At 52.4% G+C, this 26,728-nt stretch overlaps 1 protein-coding gene across 4 annotated transcripts in view; it reads right to left on the bottom strand.

Annotated features, from left to right (window-relative positions):
* ARHGEF9 (Cdc42 guanine nucleotide exchange factor 9) overlaps nt 1–24,986 on the bottom strand; it is a 224,912-nt gene extending 199,926 nt beyond the window's left edge. Inside the window, exon 1 of one of the 4 annotated variants that reach the window (XM_064463419.1) lies at nt 24,578–24,981. The gene's annotated coding sequence lies outside the window, so the exon portion shown is untranslated. Of the gene's footprint in view, nt 1–24,577 lie in introns of all 4 variants that reach the window. The other 3 variants (XM_064463420.1, XM_064463422.1, XM_064463418.1) reach the window with 3 other exon arrangements.
* Nucleotides 24,987–26,728: the final 1,742 nt, after the last annotated feature.

Genomic DNA, 26,728 nt, shown 5'->3' on the forward strand with positions numbered 1-26,728 from the left:
CTGAGCACTCTAAGCAGACAGGGGACCAGCGCTCGGTGGCTCCTCTCGCCTTCCCTTCCGCCCCAGCCTCACCTGAACCTCCCCTAATCCTTGCAACCATCATCATTGCTTTGACAGAGCTCTCCCCGAGGGATAAATGGAATAGCAAGACACAGGTGTGGTGCTCAGAGGGCCTTTTGACCAGCTGCTAGCAAATACTCAGTATGAGAAAAACACCTTGTTGTTGTCTAATTCACACCAATTAAACCTGCAGGACTGCACGCACTGAAACCTCTGGCTAACCTTGGCAGGAGCCAACTCACAGCAGCGCAGCTTTGCTAGCACCCGCGATCCCGGCCCTGTCACCTGAACCAGATCCAGCCCGAGGACTGGCATTGCCTCACCCAGAGCAAAGCCTTCCAGCACTGAGGCAAATTCTCTGCTTTTGAACAAATTTCAGCCAGCTTTGCTCAGTCTTCCCCAACCAGATGCTAAAATCTGCTACATTCCGTCAACCCATACAGCCACCAAAGTTAGAGTGTGCCACTGTGCAAGCACACAACAGCAGAACGCTTGCGGGAAACCTATGCCAAACACAGAAAAGGTGGCTTTATCAACCAAACCACACAGGCTCAGGGGCATTAAAGCCCATAATAATAAAATATAATTTGAGTATTGGAGAAGAGAGTATCTGATGAACCATTACTCATCTTTCTGGGGTGCAGGAGAAGGAGGTTTTGAAGAACTGCTTTGAATGTAGTTTTGAGAACACCTATTGGCCAGAAAACTACAACAGTTAGTCAACTGCCTTTTTATTTTTCCCGTCCTTGGGCTGCAGGCGCAGTTGCAGATGTCAAGTCGTAGCAAGTTGCCGCCTAGCAGCTAAGCTGCGACTACCATCTCTGTGTGTGGGACTTTAACCACAGAAAACAGGAGGTACTGCTATTACCTTACACCTCTTCCACTACCCTCTGAACTACCTCGAGCCCAAAGAGGGTGGCTCAGCCAGGTGGCTGTGGCTGGTGTGTTTGGTCTACATAACACACAACACTTCGCCTGGCGAGGAAAATGGTTTCATAAAACCACAGCTCTTGATCACACGCTGAAAACTGCTCCAACTTACAGCAGCTACGTGGGTCCCTGCCCTGGCCTCTGCACAAGACCCTGGTGGTGTTCTCGCCACGCAGGCAGTAGCCCTTCATTCTGAAAATTCACCTTCCTTTTCCAGGTCCCTGAGATGAACAAATCAGTTAGAATTGCACAAAATCCCAAGCAAATGGCACCAGGTGTGTTACACAAACATCTGTATCTGTCCATGATTCCCCCTCCAAATTCTTTCCATTTTTTTTGCATTATCCAAATCTTTAAGAAAGAACTAGGTACGTTGTGTATCATTCACGATTGCATAACACTTCCTTGGCAACAAGGCTTTTCTTGCAGGATATAGGTGGGAGTAATAGCAATTTTGCTCCTTTTAAGTGCGATTTAGCAGACGGATACCAGAGCAGAAATAACACTGCAGGCCCGGGTAACACCCACTGAAGTTAACAGTTCTCGTAGACTTAAAGGATACCGAATCAGGCCCAAGCAATCAGGGCTGTCACCAGGCACCATTCAGGGACTGACGCTTTTCCCGGGCAATCCTGTTCTTCTGTGTTGGCACTTAGTAAATTTACAGGAGCTAGCCACAACCATAGCAAAATAAGGATGTCCACATGCCTACCAAAAGCAACAGGGCAGCAAGACCAGCTAGCGAGGAAGCATCAGTTAGCAAGGTCTGATCCAGGCTGAGCTGAGTTTTCTCAAGTGATCCCAATGATGGAAAGAAACTTTTAACACCGCACAGTTCAGGCTGTTTGCAAGGCTGGCAGCGCACAATTCCTGACCTCTACTTCAGATCACTGCAGGTTTTGGTCAACTAGCAGAAGTGGGGTTTCTTTAAATATTTAGTGCTGTAAAGCTGCCCCATACCTAGCAAAAAAAACATGAAAAATGCTGGACAGTCGGGACCTTTGTCAGGAAAGGGGACCTACAATGGGGTTTCAGGCTTTAATATTTTGGAAGGACTCTCTCAGCCACAAAAGCATTAAAACTCAATTAAATCACAACCCCTCAGAGGAAAATATAAGGGCACACAGCCGATGTTTTGGGAAACATCTTTGCAGAGGATTAACTTCACCCACACTCAGACCCGGCACACAACTGTAAATCCAAGTTTGTGTTGCGTTGCCTCGGCATCAGTGCTCTGAGCAGGACGCAATTTCGTTTAGCAGAGCAGGCTGACATGGGAGGGCTCCAGCCTCCACCCAGGCAGGCAGCGAGGACGGGGAGACGCCGCGTCCCAACCCAGCACAGCTCCCCGCTGCCACCAGCCGCTCCTGCCACCGCAGCTGGAGGTTTGCTCGACAACCCTCGCCCCAAGACAGCATTTATGGGTGTGAGCAGAGCTAGATGGGGAAACAACCAAACAGAAGATATGTTGACTCTGGTTTTCACCCAAAGAACCACAGGAACACACAAGGCACGTGGCAGGAGGAAAGGGCTTGGGTGGGCAGAACTACCTCCTTCCCAGTGTACCGGGTCTGGCTGGGACGGAGTTAATTTTCTTCACAGCAGCTTGTATGGTGCTGTGTTTTCCATTTGTCTGATAACACACTAACGTTTCAGCTATTGCTGAACAGTGCTCGCACAGTGTCAAAGCCTCCTCTGCTTCTCAGTGAACAGGCTGGGGTGGGCGCAACAGGCTGGGAGGGGACTCCACCAGGCAGATGCCCTGAACGGACCAAAGAGATATTCCATGGCATGTAACACGCTTAGCAATAAAAAGGGAAAAGAGGGGGTTTAGAGAGGCTAGCCATCTTTTGCTCGGGAATTGGTCGGGCACCAGCCTACCCGTGGGAGGTGGTGAGGAATTGCCTTTACATTGCTCATTTTGTTTTCTTTCCCTCTTCTTCCACTTCTCCTTTCCTTATTAAACAATTTTTATCCCAACCCACAAGTTTTCTTGCTTTTGTTCTTCCTTTCCTCTTCCCCCATCCCACTGGGGGCTGGCAGGGGCAGGACAGGGAGAATGCAGCCTTGTGGTACTTAGCAGCCTACCAGGGTTAACCCACAACCTTTTTGGCAGCTACTGCGGGACTCGAGGGGTTCAAGATAATAAGAGATGTGATCGGTGTGCGCTAGATTAAACTTCTGGCTTGTACTTGTTCAGTTATTTGATTGGCCGCTGTGGATCATGACCCTGGTGCATTTACTTTGGGAGCTGACACATGCATTTCCTCACACGTTCCAGTGCTTGATTCCTTTTTTGCTGCACAATAAACTCCAAGAATTAATGACTGTTTTCACTTTTTGCTGTTTGCTGTGTTGTCTATTACTTCGTTTTGCTTTGCCTGGGAGAGCTATGATAAAAGCACTGGTCTTGAGCCTGATCTAGTGTTTGGGTCCTACCTTGCTGCTGTCCCAGTACTCAGAGAACCATCTCATAGAGAAAATCTGCAATTACCCCCTTTTCTCCGGAGACACACTTTGTGAAGAGAGGAAAAAATGGCACCTACCCCCTCCTCTACTCCTGGGCAGGTCTTTTTTTTCCATGAACTTGGAGGGCAGACAACTGATTTTGTGGACATGGAGTCATCATGTAGGGAATCCACCCCCTGCATGAAGACCACTCTCGTTAATTAAAAAAGAAGGATAGTTGTCATAGATGACTCCCTTCTGAGGGGAACGGAGGGTCCAATATGTCCACAGGGAACTCTGCTGCCTTGCTGGGGTCAGGGTAAGAGATATCACTAGGAAACTCCCTAGTCTGGTGAGCTCCGCAGACTATTACCCACTATTGGTTCTCCATGTCGGCAGAGAAGAGGTAGCAAGGAGAAGTCCAAAGGCTATCAAAAGGGATTTCAGAGCCTTGGGGCGGATGGTTGAAGGATCAGGTGCTCAGGTAGTATTTTCCTTGATCCTCTCGGTAGCAGGGAAGAATATTGAATGGAACAGGCAGGTCCAGCTGATCAGCACGTGGCTCCGAGGCTGGTGTCATCAGCAGAGCTTCAGCTTTTTCGATCACGAGATGGTCTATTCAACACCAGGTCTGCTGACACCCGATGGGATGCAGCTTTCTCAGAAGGGGAAAAGGGTTTTTGCTCACAAGCTAGCAGCGCTGATTGACAGGGCTTTCAACTAGATTGGAAGGGGGAAGAGGGCAATACCAAGCTAGTCAGCCATGGGCAACAGGTAGACACACCAAAGGAGCCGCTTGCTAGTGAGACTCTTCAGGCTGCTACACGCGGCGATGGGCTCAATGAGCCGCACTTGGAGTGTTTTCACACAAATGCGTGCAGCAGGAGGAAGCAAGGGGAACTGGAAGCCTTGGCCCAGCCCCAGAGGTATGACATCACTGCCGTAAGTGAAACCCGGCAGGGTGAGTCCTGTGACTGGTGTGCCATGATGGATGGTCACAGGCCCTTCAGGAGGGATAGGCAGGGCGGGCGAGGCAGGGGGGTGGCATTGTATGTAGCGGGGGAGCTGGAACGCACGGAGCTTGCACTTGGCGATGGCACAGTTGAGAGCCTCTGGGTAAGGATTAAGGGACAGACAAACAAAGCAGACGCTGTCATGGGAGTCTACCATAGGCCACCCAGCCAGGAGGATGTTGTCAATGAGTTATTCTTTAAGGAACTAAGGGACGCAGCTAACTCATCAGCTCTCGTCCTTATGGGGGACTTCAACTTGCCAGATGTCAACTGGGAATACCACACAGCTGGGACAAACAGGTCCAGAAGGTCCCTGAACCATCTGGATGACAACTTCTTGGTACAGGTACTAAGGGAACCAACCAGGAAAGGTGCCTTCCTCACCTTGTTGCTTATTAACAGAGAGGGCCTCATGGGTGAAGTGAGGATCAGGGGCCACCTTGGCCACAGTGACCACAAAGTAGTGAAGTTTAAAATCTATGGTGACAGGAGGAAAACTGCCAGCAAGACCTCAGCTCTGGGTATGAGGAGAACAGACTTCAGGTTGCTCAGGGAACTGCTTAGTAAAGTCCCCTGGGAAAAAGCTTTTGAAGGTGCTGGGGTCCATCAGTGCTGATCGCTTTTTAAGTACCACTTCCTAAGAGCACAGGAGCAGGCAATTCCAAAGCACAGAAAGTCAAGCAGGCGAGGCAAAGGCCAGCTTGGCTGACCAGGGATCATTTTCTAGAAATAAGGAGGAAAAAGAAAGTATATGGCCAGTGGAAGAAAGGTCAGGCCACATGGGAGGACTATAGGGATGCTGTTCGCCACTGCAGGGAGGAAACACATGCAGCCAAAGCTCAATTAGAGTTGAAGCTGACCAGTACTGTGAGGGACAATAAAAAGGGCTTTTAAAAATACATTAGTGGCAAAAGGCAAGCCAGAAATAACATTGGCCCGTTACTTGATGAGAACGGTCACCTCACAAACAGGGACATAGACAAGGCAGAGATGTCTAATGCTTTCTTCACCTCGGCCTTCAACACTGATGGTGGGCTCAGGGGCCCCCAGAGCCCTGGGCTAGAGAACCATGACTGTGGGAATGACAAACTCCCAAATCAGCCCTGAGCTTGTGCAGGACCTGCTGCTCCAGCTGGATCCCTATAAGTCGATGCGGCGTATTGGGATTCATCTGAGGGTACTTAAAGAGCTGGCTGATGTCAGAGCGAGACCTCTCTCAATGATTTTTCAAAGCTCTCGGGAATCTGGAGAGGTCCCACTCGACTGGAAGCTGGCAAACATCCCAGTCTTCAAAAAGGGCAACAGGGACGACCCCGGTAACTACAGGCCTGTCAGTCTCACTTTTGTGCCTGGCAATATTATGGAGAAGATTATTCTGGGCGTTATTGAAAAACACCTGAAAGACAGTGCAGTCATCGGTCCCAGCCAGCACGGGCTCACGGGGGGAAAGTCCTGGCTGACAAAGTTAATTTCCTTCTCTGACAGGGTCACCCACCCAGCTGACCAAGGGAAGCCAGTCAGTGTGATCTTTCGGGATTTCAGTAAAGCTTTAGATGCTGTCTCTCTCAGCCTCCTCCCGGATAAAACGTCCAGCCCACAGCTGGATAAACACGTAATGCAGCGGGTGAGCAATGGGCTGACGGGTCGGGCTCAAAGGGTCACAGTAAACGGGGTTACATGGGGCTGGCGGCCAGTCACTAGTGGGGTTCCACAGGGATCCATCTTAGGGCTGGTACTCTTTAGTGTCCTCATAAATGACTTGGATGCAGGACTGGAAGGAATACTAATGAAGTTTGCCGATGACACAAAACTGGGAGGGGCTGTTGACACTCTCGAGGGCAGAGAGGCCCTACAGAATGCATAATCCAGGTTATAGTCAACTTGTAAATCCCCTCTATCAAGTGACCCGAAAGAAGAACTATTTTGGCTAGGGTCGTAAGGAGCAACAAGCCTTTGAAGAGATCAGAGAGGAAACTGGTGGTGCAGTAGCCCTCGGGCCAGTCCGGGCAGGGTCACATGTGAGAAAAGTGCTCTGCACTGCAGAGCCTCTGGCAGAAAGCACCTGGAGAGAGCCAAGGTCGATCTCGAGGGTGTTGCAGCCAGGGGTATTAGAGGGTCCGAGGCTCGCTACACCCCAACTGCAAAGGAGATACCAGCAGCACACAAGGAGATTCAAGCCACGTCAGAAATAGTCAGTACAAAAGCCCAGCATCTCTTGGCACCGCAACTGCTTGTGCTGTGCTGGATGTTCAAAGGACAGGATCTGCTCTTGCTGTGGAGCAATGACTCGAGACACCGCTCCGAGGCTCTCCATCCCCCTCTCTCACCTTTCAGCAGCACTAAATCTGCTTCAAAACCCATTGGCCACCCCCAGCATCGCACAGGGCTGCCGGTTTGTGTTAAAGGCCTGGGGACAGCCCAGCAGAGGCACCGGCAGACTTGCAAGGCGGCAGCCAGAGCTGGAATGCACCGAGGGCCCCCGGGGACACGATCTTCCACTCGGCTCTTCCTCTGCGGGATACAAAACAACAAACAAGAAGGAGCCTTTGGCCATTGTTTTTCGGCAAAGGGGGGCGATGGGGAGAGGGCACGCGGCGCAGCCTGCCAGAAGGCATGGCTGAGCTAAGGAAGTCCTGCCTGGGCTTCGGTGTATCCGCTCCTCTCCAGGAGGGGCGGGGGGAGGCAGGAAGGAGAGAAAATAGAGAACAAATGATCATATAACCCTTGAGAGAAACCTGTCTGCTCTCGGAGAGAGTATTTAGCCCAAGCATGCAGCGCCTCTTGCTATACAAAAGAAAAAGAGGAAAGAAAACCCCGCCAGTTCTTCCGTTACCATGTTCTACCACCGAAAAAAAATGGGAGGAAACAGATGTTAAGCTCTCCAGAGTCAGGAAATTATCTCTTTCATGAGGGTACAGTTACTTCAGTGTATTTAGGTCAAATAAATAGGGAGAGAATCGTGACTTCTCCCCCTTTCTGTTTATGTCTCCACAGACGTTTCAGCCTCTCTCGGTGCTGCTCCAGACCAACTGCGAAGCCACATCCACGCTTTCACAGCACTCCCAGATGATGCTGGCAGGAGCCAGCCACACTCGAGCCCCTGCCCGCCCAGCAGATCCCCAGCTCACAGCCTCCCACCACGAATTGCTGCAGCCCCTACAAAAATTCAGCATCTTGTGTTTACGGGACAAGAACGGTTTGCTGCTGAGCTTTGGCCAGGCATGGCAGTACTGCAGCTTGCATATTAATTTTTTTATATAGAGGCGGAAGGAGCATGGAGAAGAAACCTGAGTGAAACATCTGCAAAAGGGATCTCCAGGCCATTAGCAAGCGCAGTTACGGCTTTCCGGCGCTGGGCTCCCCGAGGAGCGCTGAGCAAGTGCCCATAGGAAGCAACCATAGAATTTAACCAGCATTTTACATGCTCTGCAAAATACGTTACACAGGAAGTTAAACCCCCTCATTAGGAGCAGGAGGCAGACAGGAGAGCAGTTTGAATCCCTTTCCAGTCGGGAGCAGACGGACCTTACAGAAACACTAGGTTTTCGGCGGGGAATCTGCAGCAACGGTCTCACTCCGTCGCGGAGGGCAGCTACCAGACAAGTCAACACCAGGCAAACACGTTGCTTTCCCTGTGGCAGCTCGCATCTGCCCTGCACGGTTTTCACTGGTTTAAGCCAAAGCTTTTACAGTACTGGAACTGCGTTTGTGTTTCTGTTAATATCAATATTCACCATGCAGACGGACGGATGCACAGACAGATAGCTCCACCTCTGTGTTCATAAGGACGGAACTCAAACCTTTGGTTTGAGTAAATCAGTTCACTCATGTATAATTTAAACATTACTTCCTTCCCATTTCAGGGAGCTTTAGAGTTTGTGCGATGGCCAAACACAATGAAATTAGAGCAGGGCACTCATTTTGCTGGTGGCCGAGGGAGAGACAGAGTTGCTCAGCTGCAGCTGTCACGTAAACTGGACTTGCGCTGGCGCTGCTGGGGAGGAACCAGCTCACCACAAACGCGAGCCGCTCCACGCTCGGGGCCTGGTGGGCCTGATGAAATGGTGTGACGGTGCAGAGAAGTGCCAGGCAGCTTATCGGTGTACCAGCGCTTGGCTCTGCATCACGCTGAGCCCTAAAAAGCCAAGCCAGCAACGGCTTTATATCTGCAGTGCCTGCACAGAAAACGGGAGAGAGCCATCATCTAACTCCTCATGCAAAGCTGAGCAGGAGGAACTCGAGAAGAAAAGACATTATAGAAGCCCGTGTTAACTGGAATCAAAAGATGAAGATGTAACAGATTAGTTCCTACTGAAGCTGCATTTCAGAGCAAGGCTCTGCACAGAGCCCAGGCGGCTTCGGCATTATACCTGTTGCTAAACGCTTCTCCAGACTCGCACAGCTGACCCATGAATTGCAGATGAGAATACGCCCTTTGCCATTTAACCCGCATTGTGTTTGTGGTGGCATTATCCCTTGCACACTCCTTCACATTTTCATAAGCCCGTTTTTGCAATTCTAAATTCTTTTGCTATACAGAAAATAAAACTAAGGTGAGCGCTGAATAGATCCAAAAGGACACTTTTGCTGTTGACACCCGGGATGCACAGGGACTGCCAATAAAATGAGGGAGCCTGAAAAAGTAGTCATATTCTAGAAAAATAGCTGCTTCCCCGATCTTTGCAGGTATTCGGCATTGACTGTTGTCATTATAATATAGAAATATCTGCCGTTACATGTAGATTATTTAAGCTCTTCAGTAGTCTGTTAAAAGTTAATTATATATAAGAACATTTAATTACTATCCAGTTGCAGATGTAGGTACTCTAATACCACAGCGATGAGCCGAAACGCAACAGTTCAGGCAGATTCGGGGATCTACACCCACACACACCCCATTAACGTCAGCTGAACAACAGCGAGCCACTGGCTGCCATCTTCCGTGAGGATGCTGGAAGGCAACAGCTTCATGGTGCTCGTGACATTACTCTGCATTCCCAATTAGTCAGTTTAGTAGAGGTGCTGCGGGAAATTCACAGCTATGACATTTCTCCACTATCAACCCCTTAAAAATCCTCTCCTTCTCTAAAAACCCTGAAGTAACAAAGCATGGCTGCCCGTAGCCTGAACGTCAGAACAGAAACCAGTAGCCAGCATCTAATTGTTTATATCTTGAGACAAAGATAGTGTCTAAATAATTGTCTATTGTATCCCAAAGACAGTACAGGAAAGCTCTTCCCCTAGCAGGGAGCCTACAGGTCACACATGCTTCTGCCATAACGTCTGCTATAAATAATCTCTGGTTTAGCAAAGGTTTTGCGCGAGTTACAAAGCCGAGTAAGGCAGGCACTGTGCTCCTATCGGTTTCAGCCATTAGCTCTCCCCAGAGAGTGCATATCCTACCCTATTGTTCCTGCTCAAATGTTTGAAAGAATTATTTTTTCCTTGCTTCTTTTGTTTGGGGAGTTTATTTATATTTCCTCTTTGACATGGAATTACTACTAGAAAAAATAAGTGCCATCTTACAAAGCAGCTCACCGATGCCAATACCAAAATTAGGTGCGGAGGGTCACATTTGTAGATATATCGCCATAGTTACAGACCTTGCGATCCGTGTTTCTGTGTTAATGTATGTTCGGCGCATTCGGCTCAGGGTGAGAAACAAAGAGCCGAGTGCCAACGACGGCCCCAAATTCACATGCAAAAACTGGGAGCACATGCAGCAAAACCAGTTCTGCTCAAACATCTCCAAGAATTATTTCAGCACATTACTCAGCAACTCCCTTACGCTGCCCTGGCTATGTCAAAGGGCATCTCACACACAAGTTACCTGCCTCCCTCTAGGCCCTATTTCCATCTCCAGACAGATATTAAGTGACCTATTCTTTTTAGCCAGCTACATGGGTAGGATTTCCCCTGTACTTCTTTCCCCCAGGCCCTTTTTCCTTATAGCAGTTTGAACAGGAACCATCACTTCCTTCAGGTTTCTCCATCAAATCAGGCCAAACGCATCGCGGTGTCAAAGGAGGGAAAGGCAAAGGCAACGGACGCAGGCTGGAGGGCTGCTCCTACCCCTCAAACATGGGCTGATGGGAATAATCCTGCCGCACAGCCTTGCTTTATAGCAAACCGCAACGACCAGCACCTCCTTCAAACACAACAGCACAGGACTGAACGGTTGGTGGCTGGTTTGCTCTCAATTCCCCAAGCACCACGTTGTAGAAAACCTAATCCATCAAGCAAAGCCTTTTCACTAAAAGGCGAGGTATAGCCTTACCGTGCTCCGAAATTGGTGGCAGCTCTCAGATTGGAGCCGAGCGTATCAGGTGTACAAGTGTCTTTGCCTTCAACGGCGAACGATTGCTTTAGAAGTCTTCTGCACTGCTTTGGAGTAAAATCAACCCAATTTCTGGGTATTTGGAGGTTTGATGTTCCAAACAGGCCAATGACACCTGCTGGGCATTCGGCCACTGCCGCGGGCCGGGATATCCGACTTGGGGAGGCAGGTGGCCTTGCACAAAATTGCTTTTAGGCACATGGAAAAAAACCTAATCTTTTGTTCTAGAGAAGCACCATGACTGCTGGCTGGCTGGGGCTTTTCACCCCAGACAGGCACAGAGGCTTTAGGGGTCTGACACCCACCTGCGCCTTATTTCTCCCTCACAAGGCAGGCATATCATCAAATCCAGTCACGCCCAAAAGTCACAAGGTGCCTCCTAGCCAAGCAGAGACCTTTCTCCTGCCTTCCCCCCTCAACAGCAACAACATAAAATAACCCTTATTTGCACCCAGCGCCACCACACGCTGGCTGTGACCGCAGGCTGGCGCACACAGCGGTTGCTTTGCAGGAATTATCGGTGGGTAGGTGCCGTCTGCAGCCGGTTTTGGTGGCACTGCTGCCATTGCTGTAGGTCTTATCCTGCATTCGTGCAGTCCGGCTCAGCTAGAGCTGGTCCCCACACGCACATCTTATAACCCAAGACTTCAAAACCTTAGTTTGTCCATGCAAGCCTGCCCTGCCAACCCGATATGGACACTAAACCAAACAAGCAGCTTTTAAGCAGGCACCACGAGCACATCCCCTGTCTGGACCACTGCACAGTCTCACCAGCGTGGCTTTTCCCTGCAAAAGGAGCTGTCAGCTCACATTCCTCACGCACTGGGGCCCCGCTCCAGCCAGTCACACTCCGCCGGGCGACGGTGGCCGCAGCCAGCTCTGAACATAGGGAAGCAACATCGGATTCAATTAGCATCATTACCGATGAGCTTTTTCATCTTCCGGCCGTGCCCCCGCCATGCACCCCGGCCGCCGGGATGGGGCTGTGCACACACAGGTGGCCACACGGTCGGGTCTCCTCTGCCTTCCCACGCTGCCCTCCACGAGGATACTCTCATCCCTTTTTTAGGCTTAAAAACCCAGCTGAGCAGAAGCAGCTAAAGGCTCCCTTTTCGCCATTTATGGAACAAAGCCTGAATCTTTTTTACAAGGAGCTGGGGAATTTGTTCCAGGCATTAGGCATCTTTTTATTTCACCCTTTTCTATATCCTGTTAAGTCTCTCCAATAGCTCCTTTTCAACAGCAAGTGAATTTATTGCCACAGTGGCAAGGGACTAAACAAAAACCATAGGCAGGAAAGGACAGGACCAGTCACCCTGAAAGTGCCCATCGTGTCCCCTCTGAAGGTGCATCTCCCCTTCTCCAAAGATGAGCCCAGCACACTTACACCTTCGCCTGTGCTTTAGAAGCACAAAGGGTTTGGGAACGCATGCAGGCAACATCACTTTTTTGAAAGAAATTGCAGAGCATGAATATCCAAACATTGCTATCGTGCAAAAAAAAACCGACGCGCTGCTTTGCCAGCTCATGTCACACCAACCTAAATTCTTTATAGGTTACAATATTTAGCTAACACCGAGCAGCGGCGATACCCTTGCCACAGCTCCGGAAGGCTCTGGACCGTCACAGCAGCAGGCCACAGGCAAGCCGGGCATCAGACTGCAAACGCAATAGCACGCCTTGGGAACGACAAGGATATGCGTTTCTGCGAGGACATGCGCCCTGCTGGAGGCACCGGACCAGCCCGCCGGGAGTCGAGGCGCACTAGCTCGTGTTTCCTCCGTCATTAGGTTCAAACCCTGCTCATCTGGTGCAAGAGCTGCAGAAACTCCCACGCTGGCGCTCGACCTGCCCGCACAGGCAGGGCAGGGCCTGCCCTGGCTCCAGCTCACCGGCACTGCCAGGGTTTGCAAAATCTGCTGAGTTTTCCGGATGTTATTCCAGCATTCTGTCTTTTATTTGGCTAGAGCTAGCACTCAGAACCGAGGCAAAACCACCTTGGCTTACAGGCCGTATGCTGGATCTTTGCTACACGCTGACGCGTTTCCTTCCTGTAGTAAAACGAACGGGCTCTCCCATACATAGGCTATATCACTCCCTTGAAATAAAAATTCTTTAAGCAGCCAATCCTTCCTGTCCATCCCACTTGAGAAGCATCAAAAGAGCACTCTGAACTGTGGTCATACCCAACCGTTTGGCGCACGGGCTGCAAAACGCCTGAGGACATCGGGATGAAGATGGCAAATATTTTGACAGGTTACCGGTCCCAGCAACAGCGCTTTCCCACAACAGTTGTGATTCACCGTTCACGTCAGTGGCATGGAAAAAGTGACCCCTTCTTCCTTCAGAGGAGACAAAAGAAGTGCTTAAGAAAAAGTGTTTAAGGATATGGGCTTGTCTAGCATAAAACCCGCGCAAAACTCAATTCCCACAGAAGCCAGAGGGTTCTTCCATTGACTGCAATCGCCCGTGGGTTTTTCCTTGTCTGCCTTTAATGACATGCTCCCTCCTCCCCACAGCAGCGCGCAAACGAGAGCGAGGATCCCAGCAGATGGCAGGGAAGCCATCGCCGGCATTAGCAGAACAGCTGCCATTTCACAACTACTCACAGCAAGAAAATCGAGAAACCCGACGCAGTCAGCGTGGCAAAAATAATGTCCCTGAAAGACGCGGCAACCGGGGAGGGTTGCAAAAAGCTACCCCCCAGCACACGGGCGGGAGGATGCTTCGGTCCTGACAGCGTCGGCTGAGGGCAGCGATACAGAAACGCATGTCGGGCAGCAACCGCTCTGCCCCGCGGCCCCGCGCAGGTGACGGAAACAGGTCCAGGGAAGTCAGGAACGAGGCAGCAAGGGAAGCGCCCATGTACCTAATTAAACCCAATCTTTTTGATGCTCACGTCAAAGGCACACGCCCATGCTCAGTTTGTTTTCAACCCTGAAAGAAGATTGTGCTGAACTTTCCTCCCAAGCCGCACCTCCTCTGCCTCCCCGCTTCCCCGGCCTCAGTGGCGGTTGGATGCAATAGCAGTGGAGGGGCAAAGGGAGAGATAAATGAATTAAGCAACTAATTTGGAAGCCGAGTTATACGCTGAGTATGAAGTTCTGACCCGTCGCTACAGCAATGTGGCTCCATAGCCTCCAGGCCGAATCTGGCTGTCATTTATCCAGCTCAAAAGGTGGTCTCCCCCTACCCTAATAGCTAGAAATCACAAGTTAAGCCGCGGGCGGCTGAACCCCAGCTTGGTACCACCAGCAGAAAGATACAGCAGATTAACACAGGGCTCCGAAGGGTACTTGGCTGGACTCTTTGCAGATTAATTTGTCCCACGCTGCTACTTCTCTAGAGACCCTCCTGCCCGCTCAGGAAATGCTCACAGCCCGTCCTTCTCGCAGACACCCCTAACAGCCCCTGCACAGCCCTGTCCCAAATGCCACGGAGGAAAGCTGCACCTTTAGCACGACAAAAATCACGTTTCCCACTTACATGCTCAAACATGCAATTAAGTGCCTCAACTGACCTCAAATTAGGGTTCTCAATATTAATTCTTGCGCTGTATTTATCCTCACGCAGCAGGTATGTAAAGAACTGGGGAAATGCAGACCTCGTCTCCAAAGACAACTTTATACCTAAATCAGTGACTTAGGACAGTGAATTTGCTCCCGGCAAAAGTTGCACCTCCTTTTGTGGGTCTGTTTGAAGGAAGACGGGCAATGTTTTTGCTTTTCTCCGCAGTGCCCCAAGGACTGCCCAGCAGTGGGGTCCGTGTCCCCTGGCTCTAGCACGGCACAGACCCGTGGAGCGGTCCCGCAGCATCCTGCGCTAAAGCTCTTCCCCCAGAACTTTGTTTTTTCAACTCTAGCTGTAAATAAAAGTGAAGCTTTCCAGGAATCAAAGCAAAGTACCTGGAAAGGTTATAGAGTAATTATCACTCAGAAAGTTCAAGCCCGAAACCATATGAATAGACTCCCTATATTTATTATAGACAGTTTACGTAGCATTGCCCTATCTTTATGGGTGCAAAACCCACTGATTACAATCAGAGGAGTGTTAAGGAGTACAAACACACCAGCCTGGATCGCGCAGGGCTTCCATATGACCCACTGTTTCCTCCTATGCTCTGGACAAGAGCAAACGCTTCAGAGGAAGGAGGCAAGAACTTCATTAATGAGCAATTATGGAATAACCTGTGCCTTGGAGAAAACTGCTTCTAGCTGTGTCAAACACAGGTTGGCTTATGCCCTGAAATGCATTTATCTGCTTCCCTTTTATACAAATACTTCTAACACAACTCATTATCTTCATAAAAGTTTATTAAAATGCTTGGCTTTAACTTTCTACGGCAAGAAGTCGCAGGGACCAATTATAGACCAGAGAGGGGCTGGAAAGGCAATGCCTGCCCTTGGGGTTGCGACAGGCACTGCTGTAGGACCCCAGAGTGAGAAAGCATCAACCGCTGAAGAGTCAGAAGCAAAGATTTGGCCATTGCTCCAGCAGATCCCCTCTGCAGGATCCCTGTTTGCAAGCACCAACTTACTTTACGCAGTTCACAGCATTAGACCCAGGCAGAAGGTCCCGCTGGGTAGCCTAGCCCCTTCCCTCTCGCTTCCCCAGCGAGCTGCCTTTGCTGCTGGCAGCGGGAAGCGCTCCGCATGACCTGAGCACCGCTGGGCATGAAGCATCCCTCGCAGAAGTTGCGGCGGGGCTGACGAGGCGATGGGAAGAGCAGGAGGCTGGTAACATCGTCTTCATGTGCTGTAATTCGACAACAAAGCTGCTCTGCAGCCAAGCGCTTCTGACGCAAGCCCCAAACGCGGGGCGGTTTGCAGCACCGCCTTTTTGCTCTCCTCGCAGCCACGTTGCGGGGTAACCGCACCAGAGACACCGTTCCAGGCACAAATCCACCCCAAAGCTTGCTCTCCATAGGTGAGGTGACGACCTGCGGTGCCACGGGACTGCCCTGCCGCCCTTATTCAGAAAGGCATCGCCTCACCCTAGCAACTAAATGACTTTTTTCCTGTTTTTCCTTCCTCTCAGCAGCCCACACTTAGGAACGGGAGCGGACCCTATTCGATTCAGTCAAATTATTAAGTGGTGGCGAGAGCCCTTCCAGCTCTGGCGCTGTGTTTGTAATCGGGAAGCCTGAAACGATTCCTTTATAAGCAATTGCAGCTGCTCCCACACCGCCTGCCACGGGCCACACTGGAACCCAGCAAACCTTCTTGTGGCACTGCTTTAGCTTCAGTTCATTCACTCAAAAGGGATTAAAAACCAAACAGAAGGGGTTTTAAGATCCATCTTCATTCCCATTAGAATTTTTAAGGCTTGGCCTTAAAAACCTTCCTTTGCACGAGTGGAAACCCACATACAGCAGCATTTCTGTAGCAAGGGTGTTTCCTTGCTATGAAGCTGAGAAAGCTTTCCATGCAAATCACTCCCCCAGCCTGTAGAGCTTTCCAGCTATTGAAACTCCATGCCATTTTCCTAATTCTGCCAGAATTAGGTGGGAAAAGGAAGGTACTTTACTTCCTTGGGAGCACAAGGTATCTGTGTAGCCCTCTGATCAGAAGAAAAACCTACCACCATCACCGCAGCGTGCAGCAGCCCTGAGAGCAGGGCACCGCTACATCCCACTCAGCGCCAGGGAATAAAATGGTGTGGCAACACGAAACGTCAGCTGGAGCCACCAGGTCCGAGCTGGGGGAGTGATGAGCCTTGCGGCGCTCTCCCAGCTCCAGTCCGGGTCCAAGCAAAGCCCCACATTGTCTCAGCTTCCACTTCAATATATCTTAACACACCACCTGTCTTCAAGGCCAAGGTCTTTGCATCTCCTTTGCAACTGAAGAGATAATTCATGGGAACCACAGCCTAAAATGAACCCGATCCATTTGGTGGCAGAGAGACCCTGCACAGGCTGAGAGAAAGGAACTCAGATGTTCCTTTTATCATTTACCTAAACATAACTTTTAAATTTAGCTAAAGGACAGTGGAAAGTCACCCTGGGAGTTGCTGCTCAAAGCTCCCGGCTTGGAGAGGACAGCCCCTGGGAGAAACCAGCCCCCTGCAAAAGGCTCTTATCGCTCCGCTAAGACTGGAGGAGCAATAACAGGAAGAAATTGTTTTGGCAGGACTTACACCATATAAAGTAAACTCACTGGTCGCTGTTGTATAAAATCTCACTGGGAAACACATGCAGCCATCATCCCCCATGGCTGTGGACTGCATCGCCCGGGCTGGGGTGGGCTCCTGGGCATCCTCCCCGGCCGCACTCAGCCTGCCGGCATTGCTCACCCCACCGAGCCGCACTCGGCGTGGTGTCAACACACTTACAGGACACCACCCTCAGCCCTACTTCTTCTCCTGGCTTTCCCCGTTATCTGTAAGTGGACGCTGCAAGCGTGATTGCAGAGGGTCACCGAGGGATGTGGTGCGTGTTGCCTGCCTGCTCTCGCTGCTGCTGCTGTCTTTTCCAGCCCTGGTCTATGGTGTGGAAATCAGAGAGCGGAGGGGGAGTTCAGGACGTGCTCTGCACCCGGGAACGCTGCCGAACTCCCTATGGCAGAGGGAGGGATGGGAAGATGCTAACAGGCTCTGGGGCTGGTGCCTTTGCTTGCCAGGAAGCGTCCGTCCAGTGCAAACCCAACTCCTTGCGCTGCTCAGAAACCTGGTGGACGCTTTCCTCCTCCTCCTCCTCGCTCTCCGCTGCGCTGCCCAAGCTGAGGCAGGACCCTGGTGCCACCCTCCAGCCACCCAGCCAACAGCATCCTCTACACCAGCGCGGGCAGCAGAGGCCGGCCGGGCACTGCCGCGGTGCCACGGTGAAGCCCAGCACCAACCGCTTGCCCGAAGCCGAGAGCCTGCAGGCTCCGCAACCACACTGCTCCGGCTAGACGTGCGACTTCATACCACTTGGGTGAAACAATTCCAGCGCTGAGGGCAGACGCTCACATCGGTGGCATTGTTTTTACACACAATAGGCATTTTTCATATCCGCGAGTGAAACGGGGCAGTTTTAAACTGATTAGTAGTTCTCTCAAACAAGTCTCTGAGTGTATGGGAGGCCTCTGGCAGACAATGTCAACCCAGTTTCAGTGGGATGGCATCAGCTGCTACCCCGCGCCAGCCTGGTGTAAGCAGTGCAGCAAGAGCAAACGAGCTACAACCGCTCCCAGTGTGGCTTGTTCAGATGAGGGGCACAGGACCGCTACCGCCAGGCTCCCCGTCCCTCTGCCAGGCACACGCTTTGCTCCGCTTGTCACCGTAGCATCAGAGAAGCCTTTTGGTTCGCTTTCTCGTGCCAGCGCACAGCGGCATCAGGCACCCTGTTTCCACAAATCCAGCAGAGCCCTCGAACTGAAGCCAGGGCGCCTATTGAAGATGCCAGCAGTTCACTGCAGCAGCGAAGGAGCCAGCGCGCACCTCCTGCATGCTGATGACACCCTCGCTGGCCAGTGCTAGATCCAAGAGAGCTCTCCTCCTCACCTACACACACCGAAGCACTGCATCTGGACCAAGACAAGCCTCCAGCAGCAAATGCCCTCCCAGCGCAGGGCAGGTCGCTGGCAGCTCCGTGCAGCCCGTGGGCAGTGGGGCTGGCTGCCTGTGCAGGCTCTCCAGGCCTTTTTGAGGGCAGCAAATATCAATTCTTGGGATGCAGAGTTTGCAAAAGCCCTGGGAACTTCCACGCTTAATTCTGCCCGCCGCGCAGCAGCGGAGCAATGTCACCCATGCGGCTTTACTCTTTACACCTCCCTCAGTGTGGTGTTTTCCCTCTTTCGGGATGGCAGCCAAAAGCAAACGAAAAACCCAGTGAGGGGGAGCCGAGAGCCTGGGCAGGCAACTTGAGGGGCGAGCAACCGTCCCCACAGCGAGGGGGAGCGCAATTCGGAGCGCAAAGCTTTGGGCAAGTTGTAGCCAAAATATTACACACAGCCCTGCACAAGAGGACCTGTGGTTTGCACGGGTGAGGAATGGTGTTTTGCAACTTGGATAGCACAGCCTGGGAAATACGGGCTATCGCTGCCAACCATCTAAGCCACAAAGATTAGTTAAGGGGAAGAAAAAAAAAAAGCAAAGTGAAAGCAAACACAGGCAGCGCAGCGTTCGCTCCAGCGCTCAGATAAGAAACTGAGGCACGGACAGGTTAACAGGCGTCCTCGGTCACGCCACGAGACTGTGGCAGATGAAAACAGAGCCTGCCACGTGCTGCACCTGCCTGTGTACCCCTGTGCGACCCAGGCCACATTTTTTGGCATCTCAAAGGCAGGGTTTTCCTGGGTTTCTGTATCCCTCGCACCGCTTGATGCGTCTGCCGCACATCACCCGCAAGCAGGAGCGGGCTGGGCAGCAAGAAGCAGCAAACTGTGATGAGGGGCCATGCCCTGACTCCGGTTTCACTCCACATTTTCTTTAACCCTGAGGATTCCTGTGAAAAACCCAAGTGGCGACTTGGAGCAGAAACGCGGGGATCTAGGCTAAGCGTGAACCCTGTGCAAAACCAGCTTTGAGCTTTGCCTCTCCACCAGCAGCCCTGGATACTCTGCAACATCCTTTTCATGCAGCAAGGCATTTTAGGATGTGAGCAAGACCGAATCCTGCTCTTGCCCCAAACAATAGGCTCTGCAATAATGGTACAACCAGAATTTCCTGTGCGGCGGCGCGCGCCAGCTCCCGGGAGAAAATACCATGGGAAAGCGCTGCCATGAGAAAAGCCGCTTTTCAGCGCACCAGGGCAACTCCTCGAGGCTCCCGGGGACGCTGGTTTTTGCAACAAGCAAAGCACCGCGATGAAGTCCAGGCCGGGAAGCAGGCAAAACCGCACCAGCGGCTTGAAACAGAAGCTGTCCAGCCTGGGAATGGCTGTGGATAATTAATTATCGCACCGAGCCTTTTGCAACATCTGGACGCGGCTTTCTCTCACGGATATTTCACTACCCTGCACAGCCCTTATGAAAACATCACGTCGGAGCGGGCTATGATTTGAAAGGCTTCAATCTCGGCTAGGCTGGGGCAAACCTGAAAAACATCATGGCTCTCGTGGTGTGGGAAGCTCGGGAGCAGGGCTGGCCCCGTGCACCTCTCAGAGGGCAACTGATCCACAGATGGCACAGGTCCTGGCAAGGAAAGAGCAACCGTTGGCACTGCATCAGACACCGAGAGGTAGCAATTGCATTCAAAATGCTCCAGTGTTGACCTGTTCGAGCTTCTACAGAGAACGAGGGATCAAAATGGATTGCAACCCTAAACACAAAGAAAAGCAAATGAAAAACTCCTACAGCGAAAACAGGAACTGGGTATTCCACGGCTCTGCTGGGCTCGAGGATTTGCGCAGAGATGGGGAGAATTGTTAGTGAACCAGGAAAGGACCAGTGTCCTCAACACAGATTCCACCAGCGCCCGGCTCCAAGCTCAAGAGCCTTCTACCTTTCTATGTGACAGCACGATGCGAGAGCTACGGGCTCGAAGCTGCAACCATCGCGCTCCTGGGCTCTGCTGCCATCCCATCCTGGGCCCAGGGACCTCTGACCCTTCTCCGCTGCCGGAGATCCCACGTTCAGCGTGCAACACCGGGAGGAGGACCACCCTCGCACACCCAGCATCTTTCTAATGACTCACCACTACCACCTCTCCAGCCCTACTTGTGCCACTTGTCATCAAACATTGGCATTGTTCGTTTTCAAAAAGGGGCAGAAACCATTTCTACGAGGGTTTCTGACCCTGAAGTTACCTACTTGCCTAAAAGCATCCACAGTAAAATATGGAAAATACCAGCATCTTCCTTTACATGCAGCAGCACCTGCCCTTACACTGCGCAGCAGTCCTTTCCCCACCAGCCCAGGAACCTCCTGGCCGTGGACATGTAGAGAGCTCAGCATTTATTTCAAGAGGAAAAAGGTCACAAAACAGGTGACGGCACCTCAGCCGCGCTCCCAAACAGTTTGGGATGCTTCGGGAGACCTCTGGGAACTAACACAGCTGGCCAAATTTAGTCCCTTACTGCTGGATTTAGCACGTATATAGCGCAAATTGTTGCACAGCACATCGGTCCGGGCTGTTTCAAGACCCAGCGCTCGGGGCCTTTGCTCCAGCGATACGCCGATACACGGCAAAACCAGCTTCCAAGGACAAACTACACCCAGCAGCTGGCACGCTGAACACGAGACAGGTAAAGCAGAAGCAAGAGTTTTTCACCCCATTTCTTCCATCAGCTCACCTCACTGGTGTCTATCTTGGTCTCCCCAGCTACGAAGAGGGGATGAGAAGCGTCGCGCCCCCACTTAGCAGCTCCCACCAGCTGAGGCTGTGCCCCGCAGGGCAGGACTGCCCCCCACCAGCACAGGGAGGGGGCAAACCCCGACCAGCCTCTTACAGAGAGTCAGCTGCATCTAGGGCAGATAAATGTTTAAACGCAAAGAAAGCAAAGCCTCGATCCCAAGGTTAAGGAGGGCCCTCTGGGTTTGGGATGAGGACAGAAGAGATGGGGACAGAGATGGTGTGGCCAGAAGGCGTGTGCTGGGTGGGACCCCAAATCCAACACGCACCACACGCAAGAAAACCAACCTCCAGAGCCCCAGCAAAGCTCCTTGGTGTTTCCACAGCGAAGGACTGGCTTTACCGGCCACGTGCGTCTGGCTTGGGTCGGGATGAGCAACTGGCATCTCAGCGACATGTTTAAATGCAGGGAGACACAGAGCTACGGGCTCCAGATGGGGCGATGCCCTCTTTCCAGAGAGGAAGAGTGGAAAAACCACGTGCAGAAACAGCAGAGCAGCCGGAAGCTCTCAGAGCTCAACCTACAGCAAAAAAACCATTTACCAGCAGATAGTTGGAAAATGCATTTTTAAGTGGCTTCATTGAAAACAAAATCCAACACTACTCCATGATTTCTTACTTTAGCATCCACTCAGCGCCCTGCAGGCTGCAGCCAGACAGGTAGCCGGCCTCGCTGCACGCAGCCCTCTGCGTGCAACGCTCCAAACCTCATTCTCCGGCGTGTAGGCGCACAATAATTCTGTTTAGGCACCAGGGAACTCTTCCCCAGGAGGCTGTAGTTTCCAAACGTGCATCGCGGCCTGCGTAATTATCAAGCCAAGCTCACCCTGCCCAACTCCCGTGCTACTGAAATCCTTTGTAATGTTTGCAAAATGCCCCCTTCTGGCAAATTAGAACTCAGGTTTTCGGGTCATATTGTGTAGATGAAGAAACTCCAATAAATCTGTCATTTAAAGGAAAATTAACATTGCATCCTAATGTCAGCACCGAGCACAGAAATAACCTCTTTTCCACAGACAGCTATTGCGTGTTTGATGTAACAAGGCCAAATACAACAAGCCTTAAATTAAAAAGAAGCCCCACAGAAAGCAAAGCGGGTGATGGTTATGCCCTGAAACACAGCTGGCAAGAGGCCACCGGGCAAGACACGTGTTCAGATCCCTGGCTCGTGGTGCTGGCAGGAACCTGGTCCACGGAGGCGGCCGGGGTGGGAGCAGCACCCGCCCGTCCCGGGGCAGCAGCGGCCACGCAGCCGGCTGAGCAGCAGCAGCAGCGCTCCTTTGGCATTTGTTTGCTCCTTCTACCTCCCCCCTCTTTTTACCCATGTTATTTATGGCATGTTTGGGTTGTTTTTTTTTAAAGCGAGACGGAGTAATTTTATTAAAACAGCTAATATTATTGCAAAAATTGGGGAAGTCTTTGAGATCACAAGACACAAACAAACAGCCAGGTAAATACAGGCAGAAATAATTGCTCCGAGCATAACCGGGTTGCCGTAATTAGCTGGGTGGTTTTCAGCACCCGGCCTCAGATCCTCAGGATTCCTGAGACCATTTCTGAGAGGTCTTAGTAAGGTAAGTCCAAAAGCAAACCCATTCTCATGCTTCACCTGGAAGTTTCACAGGAGCCTGCAAGCTGAAAAGAATAAAAAAAAACCACCGAGCAGGACCGTTTAAAGCTCAGGAAAACGAGCGGTAACAGCAGCGGGAGAGGGCAGGGGACTCCGGTGCTTGGGGAACCAGGATGGAAAGAAATAAAGTTTGCAATAGGTGTGGGATGTACCAAACATGGAGCAAAGGGCCAGAAAATCAACCTATCGCACCCATGACTTTTAGTACCCAGGATCAGGAACTGTAGTTTCCAGACTCATCTTCTCGAGGCAGACCTCTCCCCAGTGCTTCCAGCTTAACTCATCCGGAGGCTCCCCCGAAGGAGACGACGCGCTTTCCCTGCCCTTGCTTGCACGCGTACGTGCGATGCACCTGCTTCCTCCTCCTCCCACGAGCAGCTTCTCCCCTCGGACCACCGGCTCCTCACTGCCAGAGCCCACATCCCACCTGCGCAAGCGATGGTCATCGAGCTCCGGTTTGAGAGCCCTGCCAGCAGCCGGCCGAGGCCCTGGGCTCAGGGACGGGTCTTCTTTTGCAGGAGAGCACCGCAGCGAGCTCAGTGCAACCTCTCTGCATGACAGAGCCCACCCGAGGCCGCACAGCCGCCCGTCATGCCCCACGTCCCCACCGCAGCGAGCGCCCGGGCCGCCTGTGACACCGGCGGACACAAGGTTTTGCACCGAGCAGCTCTCATCATGTAATGGCCCCGCTCGGTCAGTTCACCTTACAGGAACGTGTAGAAATCAAATTAATTCATTCCAGCTGTGCACAAGGGCACAATCAGCGTTCACACAGCAGCAGGGAAACGAGATGGCACTGCAGAAATTTGGCATTCCCAATCCGTCCAGTCACTTGTGCAATCAGGGACCGAACACCACGTGCGGGAGCCGTCCCGCCAGCGCCGGGCACGCGAGCGGGGCAGCCCCAATACCTCTGTGCGGGGTCTCCAGCAAAGCATCTGCCTGGACCAGGACACAGTAACTTCCTTTAACAGACATAAATCTGGCACTTTTATTTTCCCCAAAGCCAATCAGTGCAGATATCACGGCGGGAGTGAGCAGCATTCCATAAATATTTGATTTAAACAGTTACAGTACGTTTAGATCCAGCTCGCTGCATCACAGGCTGAGGTTTTAATAACCCACAACCAACACGACCGCTAAGCCCCGCTCAACGACTGCTGCACCGCGGCCCGGCCCGGTTTAAACATGGAGCTGGCGCTGGCTTTGCTGTCGTCATTTGGGGGAAAGTGTCGTACCTCGCCTTACAATAAAACGCGAGGGAGGAGCAGGGAGGTTATATCACTATTAATCCCTGTATTTTAAAATATCTCATCTAATAAATGTTAAGGTGTAAAACAAAACCACAGAGGCGGAGATCTGAACGCAGCATCTAACAGGAACCCTCCAGCCAGGCTCTGTAAACACATGACTAAGACTTTCTCACCGAGGTTGCCCCATCAGCTTCCCCGGGACTCCTAAAACCGGTAAGGACTGAAACCTCCCAGCCAAAAAACATTCACTAAAAGCCAACAGAAATACTCTCAAACGTACATTGAATCAGCCCGGGTGAGTAATGACCCAGTTCTCAGGCAGTTCACATGAGCGTAAACCGGGCATAAACTACTGAAATCTGACACACACGGTGGAAAATAAACCCAGGCTGCGATGAGAGTTGGGCCCCCAGCAGTAACTGCCCAGCCCGGCTTCAGGCTGGTGCTTCCTCAGGAGCTCGAAGAAGAATAAAAACCAAAACCAACCGGTGACACGGCCTCGTATCGCGGCTCGGGGCGGGGGGCGGCCGCCCCGCAGGTACCTGCGCGGGGGGTGACACGTAGTTATTGCGTCAGAATACAAAGAAAAGCGCTGCGACCCCCTCCCCCCCGAGGGTCCCGGTGCCGCTCTTACCTGAGCGCACGGCTCGGCGCCGCAGGCTGGCCCGCGCCCGGGAAACGACCGCACCTCTCCGTCCTGAGGTTGAAATGTTTTTAAAAAAATAATAATTAAAAATTTTTTTTAAAAAAAAAAAAAAAAAAGGTGACTAATGGCGCGAGCTCCTTTGAGAAAAATGAAGTTTAAAAAAAAGAAAAGGCTGAGAAAGGGGGTGCCGGTGCCATGCACGGCCCCGTCCCGCCCGGCCGCCCCCGGGAACCTGCCTCCCGGGGAAGCGCTGCCCGGCGGCCCCGGGACCGGCCCGGGACCCCCGCGCCCCCCCGGCCCCCCCGGCCCGGCGGCCGCGGAGGGCTCAGAGAGCGGCGGCGAGGGGGGCCCCGGGGCGGGCGAGGGGGGCCCCGGGGCGGGCGAGGGGGGCCCCGGGGGCCGGCGGCCTCCCGCGGGCAGCGGGGCGCGGGGGGCGCCCGCCGAGGCCCGGGGCGGGCCGCTCCGCTCCGCCGCCTCCGCCGCCGCGCATCCCCCGCAGCCCCGTCCCGTCGGGGCCCGCCCGGTGCTCGCCGCGCCCGGGCGCCGCCCGAAAACACTGATAATAACTTCAAAAAAAGAAATTTAAAACAAAAATTATTAATTTTTTTTTTTTTTAAGAAGGTCCCAGGCCTGGATGCGAGCGGGAGCCCGGAGGGAAACTTTCTGCAGCCGGTGCGGCGAGGAGCCAGCCGTCCGTCCGTCCGTCCGTCCCCCCCGCCGCCGGCAGCCTGCGCGGCGCCGCCCGCCCTGCGCTCCGCGGGCGCGGGGGAAGCGCGGAGGAAGCGCGGGGGAGGCTCCGCGCCCGCGCCCCGAAAGGGGGGGGGGGGGGGGGGCGATGGGGAGATGATGCTTTTTTGGGAAGAAGATGCTTTTTTGGGGGAGATGCTGACCCCGCTCGCCGCAGCCCTCGGGGGTTGGGGGGGCGTGTGTCCCCCACCCCGCGATCAGAACAATGGGAGGAAGCGTGGCCGCCTCTGCCCCCCCCCCCCCACCGGCCCGGGGCACCACCGGCCCGGGGCCCCATCGCACCCCACGGCGGCCCCCGGCACCCACCAGCCCTCACGTGTGGGGAAACTGAGGCACGGAAGGTGGCACTGGGGTGCAGCGGGCCTGGGCGCCAGCCTGGCCACGGCACGGCCAAACGAAAGGTGCCCGGCTGCCTCCGGCCTCGTCTGCGGGGGCTCGAGGGGCCCCAGCCCCCCCGCCAGCCAAGACCCCAGCTTTGCAGGTGCCAGTGGCACGAGCCAGACCACCAGGTTTCACCACAGCTTCTCCACTGCCGTCAAACAACCTGTATGGTGAGATTTTAAAAACTACCTCAATTTTATCCTTATTTCGGAACGGGCTTGCCATCACAGGCTGAGCTCACTGTTAACTTCTTTGCAGCTTCTTTTATCTCCCTCCCTGGGAGTAAGACCACTTCTTTCTCCACCTTCCTCCTCCTCTCACCCAGAGAGAAGACCCTTGACACAGCCACAAGTCCACCTGGGCAAAACAAGATCATTTGGGTTTTTCCAGGTGCTTCAAACTACTCATTTGACAACCCACCAGCACCTGGTGAAACAGCACTGAGCTTTACCAGCCCCGACACAAGGAGAAGCTCAGCTTCATGTTTCCACCCTAGAAAAACACCCCTGAAGAAAATTATCTTCCAAGCAGTCCTGCCTGAAAGCTTATAGCAACGAGGCAGGGCTCTCCTGCCCCAGCCACGCATCCCCACCCTCCGTACACCCCCTGCAAACTCAGCGGTGCTTTCCATCAGCGCCCGGTCTGGAGGCGTTCCTGTACGGATAAATAGGACATCACACAAAAAGAATGGCTTCTGTTTTAAGAAACAGCCTTTATAACATTAAAAATATTGAAGGGAAATGAAATCATTATTTAGGCAAGGCTTAGTAGATTTAATTGCTGCTTTTCCATCGCATGTAATTGGTGTTTTAACTTATATTAGTAGTGTTTCCCATGGCGAAACAGGTGTGTGCTGCAGAAAGAGGGTGTTATTAATAGGATAACCACAATTAAGTGTAATTGAGATCATCATATCAATCACTCCATGGAGCAGCACAAGCTCAGGGTTTTCCACCTGTTTTCTGATTGTTTCGGTGATGCATCAAATTGCAAACGCTTTCTTCATCTTTG

Source organism: Phalacrocorax carbo, chromosome 11, assembly GCF_963921805.1.
Source record: "Phalacrocorax carbo chromosome 11, bPhaCar2.1, whole genome shotgun sequence".
Lineage (NCBI taxonomy): Eukaryota > Metazoa > Chordata > Aves > Suliformes > Phalacrocoracidae > Phalacrocorax > Phalacrocorax carbo.